This window comes from Heterocephalus glaber, unplaced genomic scaffold (genome assembly GCF_053883595.1).
Source record: "Heterocephalus glaber isolate CG9 unplaced genomic scaffold, H.glaber_assembly_v1.0 deba00001543, whole genome shotgun sequence".
NCBI lineage: Eukaryota > Metazoa > Chordata > Mammalia > Rodentia > Bathyergidae > Heterocephalus > Heterocephalus glaber.
The window spans coordinates 5,723,027-5,728,986 of record NW_028258336.1 but is presented as its reverse complement, the minus strand read 5'-3'; the positions used below and the strand labels follow the sequence as shown (position 1 = coordinate 5,728,986).

Genomic DNA, 5,960 nt, shown 5'->3' with positions numbered 1-5,960 from the left:
CATTTTTATTAGTGCACATTTGCAGGAAATAATAATCACATTCATCATGAAGGATTTGTACATTTATATAATACATCTTAATTCTTTTTTTGTCTCTTTCCCCTCCCCTCCTTCCAACCTTCTTTATTTACAAAAACTCTATCTCCATTTTTTCGCTTCAGTTCTTTTTTCTTCACATCCATTTTCCTCCTTCCCTCCCCCCTTCCTCTATCTCTTGGTTCCCATCTCATTTGAAAAAGTTCTTCCTATTTCTTAATATCTATCCTCCATTTTGCTCCTTGTTTATACAGTGGGTTTCTCACACAAGAGAAACAATGAAATGTTTAAAGTTGTGTGTCTGGTGTCTGATTTATTCCACTTAAGATTATGGACTTGAGAAGTTCAGCTTCACACACGCCTCAGCGCCAGCAGCTAGTTGGAGCTCAGTGGAGGTGGCACCTCCGGGTGGTGGCTGCAGCAGTGACTCCTCCGAGGTGAGTTTCAAGTCGTCCGAGGCCCCTTCCTCCCTCTCCTTCCCCCTTTTTTATTTTCCGTTCCCCTCCCTGCTCCCTTCCCTGTCCCAGAGGACCGGATCCTGAGGAGACAACTGCAGGGGCAGCTGCTGAGTTCTCCGTGAACGTTTTTCATTTCTGCCATCCCCTCCCCTTCCCACGCCATCCAATAATATTACTCTTGAAGATTCTTCGTAGTCAAACCGCCAAAGTGGAGAGTGAGATTGCAGAAGGGGGTGCTTCTCCTTTCACTGCTTCTTAGGGCGGAGGAGGAGGTAGGGGTGCACCTCAGCACTGTCCCAAGACTCCTGGCAACAGTGAGTTCCTGGGGAAAGCCCCTGGGCAAAACCCCCAGAAATGCATTCCTGCATAAAGCACTAGACTAGATGACAACTCCGCAGCAAACTCGGCAAATGAAAAAGAACGACATATTGCAATATTCAGGAAAGTAAGAGGCATATTAAATAAGCTTCTCCTGAGAAGTTTGACAAGCTATGCCTTGAGCTCCTCAGTGTGGGTGTAGAGTCTAAACTCATGCTTAATGGGGTCATACTGCCGATTGTGTACAAAGCCCTAGAAGAGCCAAAGTATAGCTTACTGTATGCTCAGCTATGTCTGCATTTGGCAGAAGATGCACCAAACTTTGATAGTCCAGTAGCAGAGGGTCAACCAGGACAGAAGCAAAGCATAACATTCAGACACCTCCTAATTTCCAAATTACAAGATGAATTTGAAAACCAAAATGTTGATGTCTATGACAAATGTGAAAATCCCCTTCTCCCTGAGGAGGAGGAACAGAGACCCATTGCTAAGATCAAGATGTTGGGGAACATCAAATTCATTGGAGAACTTGGCAAGCTTGATCTTATTCATGAATCTATCCTTCATGAGTGGATCAAAACACTTTTGGAAAATAAGAAGAGTCCAACTCAAAGATATGGGAGAGGATTTGGAGTGTCTGTCAGATAATGAGGACAGTGGGACCTAAATCAGATCATGAACGAGCCAAGTCCTTAATGGATCAGTACTTTGCCAGAATGTACTCCTTGATGTTAAGTAAGGAATTGCCAGCAAGAATTCATTTCCTGCTGCAGGATACCCTAGAGTTGTGAGACCACTGCTGGGCTCCTCACAAGGCTTTTCTTGGCAATGGATCAAAGACAATCAATCAAATCCATCAAGATGTAGTAGAAGAGCTAGGAGTGTTTATTCCTGCTTCTATGGCTCAAGTGATGAGAAGTGACTTCTTTCTGGAGGGACCGTTCATGCCACCCAGGATGAAAATAGATAGGGACCCACTTGGAGGACTTGCTGATATGTTTGGACAATTGCCAGGTGGCGGGATTGGTACTGATCCAGGAGTGATCCAGGATAGATTTTCATCCACCATGGGACGTCATCAGTAAAATCAGCTCTTTAATGGCCATGGGGGACACATCATGCCTCCCACACAGTCACAGTTTGGAGAAATAGAAGGCAAGTTTATGAAAAGCCAAGGGCTAAACCAGCTCTACCATAACCAGAATCAGGGACTCTTATCCCAGCTGCAAGGACAGTCGAAGGATATGCCACCTCAGTTTTCTAAGAAAGGACAGCTTAATGCAGATGAAATTACCTTGAGGCCTGCTCAGTCATTCCTGATGAATAAAATTCAAGCGCCAAAGCTTCAGGCCCAGATAACTATGTGCTAGTTAACTAGTGCACAACCACTAGATAACTAGTGCACAACCACCATGCACTCAAACACCACCTCTGGGACAGACACCTCAGCTCAGTCTCAAAACTAATCCACCACTTATCCAGGAAAAGGCTGCCAAGACAAGCAAAAAGCCACCACCATCAAAGGAAGAACTACTTAAACTAACTGAAACTATTGTGACTGAGTATCTGAATAGTAGAAATGCAAATGAGTCTGTCAATGGTGTAAGAGAAATGAGAGCTCCTAAACATTTTCTTCCTGAGATGTTAAGCAAAGTAATCATCCTGTCACTAGACAGAAGTGATGAAGATAAAGAAAAAGCAAGTTCTTTGATCAGTTTACTCAAACAGGAAGGGATTGCCACAAGTGGCAACTTCATGCTGGCTTTCCTGAATGTTTTGGACCAGTGCCCCAAACTGGAGGTTGACATCCCTTTGGTAAAATCATACTTAGCACAGTTTGCAGCTTGTGCCATCATTTCAGAGCTGGTGAACATTTTCATACTAGCTCAACCACTGGAAAGTGGTACCCATTTTCCAATCTCTTCAGCAATTAGCTAAATTACAAGATCAAGAATGGCTAACAGAACTTTTCCAACAAAGCAAGGTCAATATGCAGAAAATGCTCCCAGAAATTGATCAGAATAAGGATAGTACGTTGGAGATTTGGGAAGGAAAGGGACTGAGTTTCTTATTCCCACTCCTCAAATTGGAGAAGTAACTGTTGAAGCAAATAAATTTGGACCCATCCCCTCAAACCATATGTAAGTGGATAAAAGATAACATCTCTCCCAAATTTCATGTAGATAAAGGATTTGTGAACATCTTAATGACTAGCTTCTTACAGTATATTTCTAGTGAAGTAAGCCCACCCAGCAATGAAACATTCTTCCTCTGCTCCTTCCAAAGGACAGTTAGAGCAGGAAAAACAACTGCTGCTTTCCTTCAAGCCAGTGATGCAGAAATTTCTTCATGATCTTGTTAATCTACAGGTCAGTGCCCTGTATGCTCTACAGGTGCACTGTTATAACAGCAACTTCCCAAAAGGCATGTTACTCTCCTTTTTTGTTCACTTCTATGACATGGAAATTATTGAAGAGGAAGCTTTCTTGACTTGGAAAGAAGATGTAACCCAAGAGTTTCCAGGAAAAGGCAAGGCTTTGTTCCAGGTGAATCAGTGGGTGACTTGGCTAGAAACTGCTGAAAAAGAAGAATCAGAGGAAGAAGCTGACTAATGAACCAGCCAAAGCCTTAAATTGTGCAAAACATACTGTTGCTATGATGTAACTGCATTTGACCTAACCACTGCTAAAATCCATTCCGCTGTAATGTTTTCACAATATTTAAAGCAGAAGCACATCAGTTTAGGATTTCCTTCTGCATAAGGGTTTTTTTTTTGTAGTGTAATGTCTTAATCATAGTCTACCATCAAATATTTTAGGAGTATCTTTAATGTTTAGATAGTATATTAGCAGCATGCAATGATTACATCATAAGTTCTCAAGCAGAGGCAGTCTATTGCGAGGACCTTTTTTGCTGTCAGCTATCATAGGCTGTTTTAAGTTAGAAAACTGAATAGCAACATTGAATACTGTAGAAATGCACTTTGCTCAGTAATACTTGGGTTGTTGCAATATTTGATTATCCATTTGGTTGTTACAGAAAAATTGTTAACTGTAATCGATGGTTGTTGCCATAATAGTATATTGACTGTATTTCTACCTCTAGTAATGGGCTTTATGTGCTACATTTTAATATACTTGAGCCTGGGCAAGTGCACAAGTCTTTTTAAAAGAAATATGGTCTACTTGCACAAAACTGATCAGTTCTGAGAGATCGTTAATGCCCTTGAAGTGGTTTTTGTGGGGGTGAAACAAATGGTGAGAATTTGAATTGGTCCCTCTTATTATAGTATTAAAATTGTCTACTTAATTTATCAAACATGTTCATGCCCTGATTTTATATACTTGTATCTATCAGTAAACATTGTGATACTTGAAAAAAAAAAGATTATGGTCTTGAGATGCATCCATTTACCTAAAAATATCTCCAGTTTAAGATTCTATCTCACACCAGGAAAAATGGCTATCATCAAGAAATCAACCAATAACAAATGCTGGTGAGGCAGCTGGGTAAAAGGAATACTTCTCTATTATTGGTGGGAATATAAATTGGAAAGCACTATGGAGATTCTTCAACAAACTAAAAGTAGCAGTTTTGTTTGACCCAACTAGTCCCTTTCTATTCTAGGTACCATCCCAAAAGGGTTAAAGTTTTCATACCATAGTGATACAGGCATACCCATGTCTATAGCAGCACAATTCATAGTAGCTAAATCTTGGAAACAGACTATATGCCCATCAACAGATAACTGGACAAAAAAATGTGGCATTTATACACATGGAGTACTGCTTTGGCACACAGAAGGTATTTCTGATTAAATGGAGCAGTCATTTGTTTTCTATTGAGTCTGAGAATCTGGGTAAGAAAGTAAGCTTTTTGGTACTTTATTTTTCCATCTGTAAGGGGGAAAAGATGATATGTTTTGGGGTAGTGAGGTTAAAAGCCTGGGCAGTGTTGCCATATCTCCTAGATTCAAATCCTCATTTTACATATACCTGTTGCATAATCTAGGGAAAGCTCATTAATCTCTTAGTATTCTCTTCTACAAACTTAGATTTAAAACAAAAAGACATAAGATTTTTGAATACTATTGCTATGTCTCGTGCACAGGAGGCATTATAGAAGTTAACTATTATTATTAACCTTATTTGATTATTAGCCACATTCAATTAAAATGTTAATGTCCTTCTCCTAAGATCCTTCTCTTATAGCTCCATAGGTCAGAAATTCAACATGAGTATCGCAGGGCTTACATCAAGGTATCAACTCTACTTCATTAGTTTCTGCAGGCTTTTGCGTAGACTGTTTCCTTTCATTTTTCCAGATTCCTAGCATCTTCTCACATTACTTTGTTCATGACCCCATCCTTCATCTTCAAGGCCAGGGACTACAGGCTGACTCCTTCTCATGCTGCTATCTCTCTTGTTTTCTGCAGCCAGGAGAGGTCTCTGCTTTAAGGAATTTAGAGGTCAGACCAATACCATGCATATAATCCAGGATGGGATCTGCTTTTCCATGCCTTTAACCTTATTCACAGTTGCAGAGTTCTGTTTGTCATGTAAAATAATACATTGATAAGTTCTAAAGATCAGGAGATGGACATTTTTGAGGACCATCATTCTGCCTACTACTTCTTCTCAGTCCCTTTTATGTGTAGACATACATGAATAATAATCTCAATACTCCTTTTCATGTCCACAAAATAGTGTGCAATTTTGCAATGCCAAAATATTAGCTATAATAGAGATAAAAATATTTTTCTTAGCCCATTATCTAAAAGGCAAATAGAGTCAGCTTTTTTGTTTGTTTTGTTTTTTGCCATAGCCATGCCTTATGGGAAGATTAGGCTACATGTCAGGACTTCATTTCCACTACTATTCAGATTTACAGAAGAGATAATCCCCATAGTACTTTCTAAGTCAGTGATGACACCTCATTTTTGCCTTCTGAGTCTTGTGGCCAGGAAATTCACAGGCGATGGTCAGAGGCAGCAGCTACTCCTTTCTAATGAATATTTCACCTATTCTGTGATCCAAGAGGTTCCCATCATGAAGATTTTAAGAAAACAGATATTTTTTTCAAGATGATTAAAACAGTCATTAATACCTTGATTCAGTTGAACAGCATTAGATAATGTAAAAATGGGCT

The 5,960-nt window shown here is 39.8% G+C and overlaps 1 pseudogene; it reads left to right on the top strand.

Annotated features, from left to right (window-relative positions):
* Nucleotides 1–366: 366 nt before the first annotated feature.
* LOC101701926 (eukaryotic translation initiation factor 4 gamma 2 pseudogene) lies at nucleotides 367–3,730 on the top strand (annotated as a pseudogene).
* Nucleotides 3,731–5,960: the final 2,230 nt, after the last annotated feature.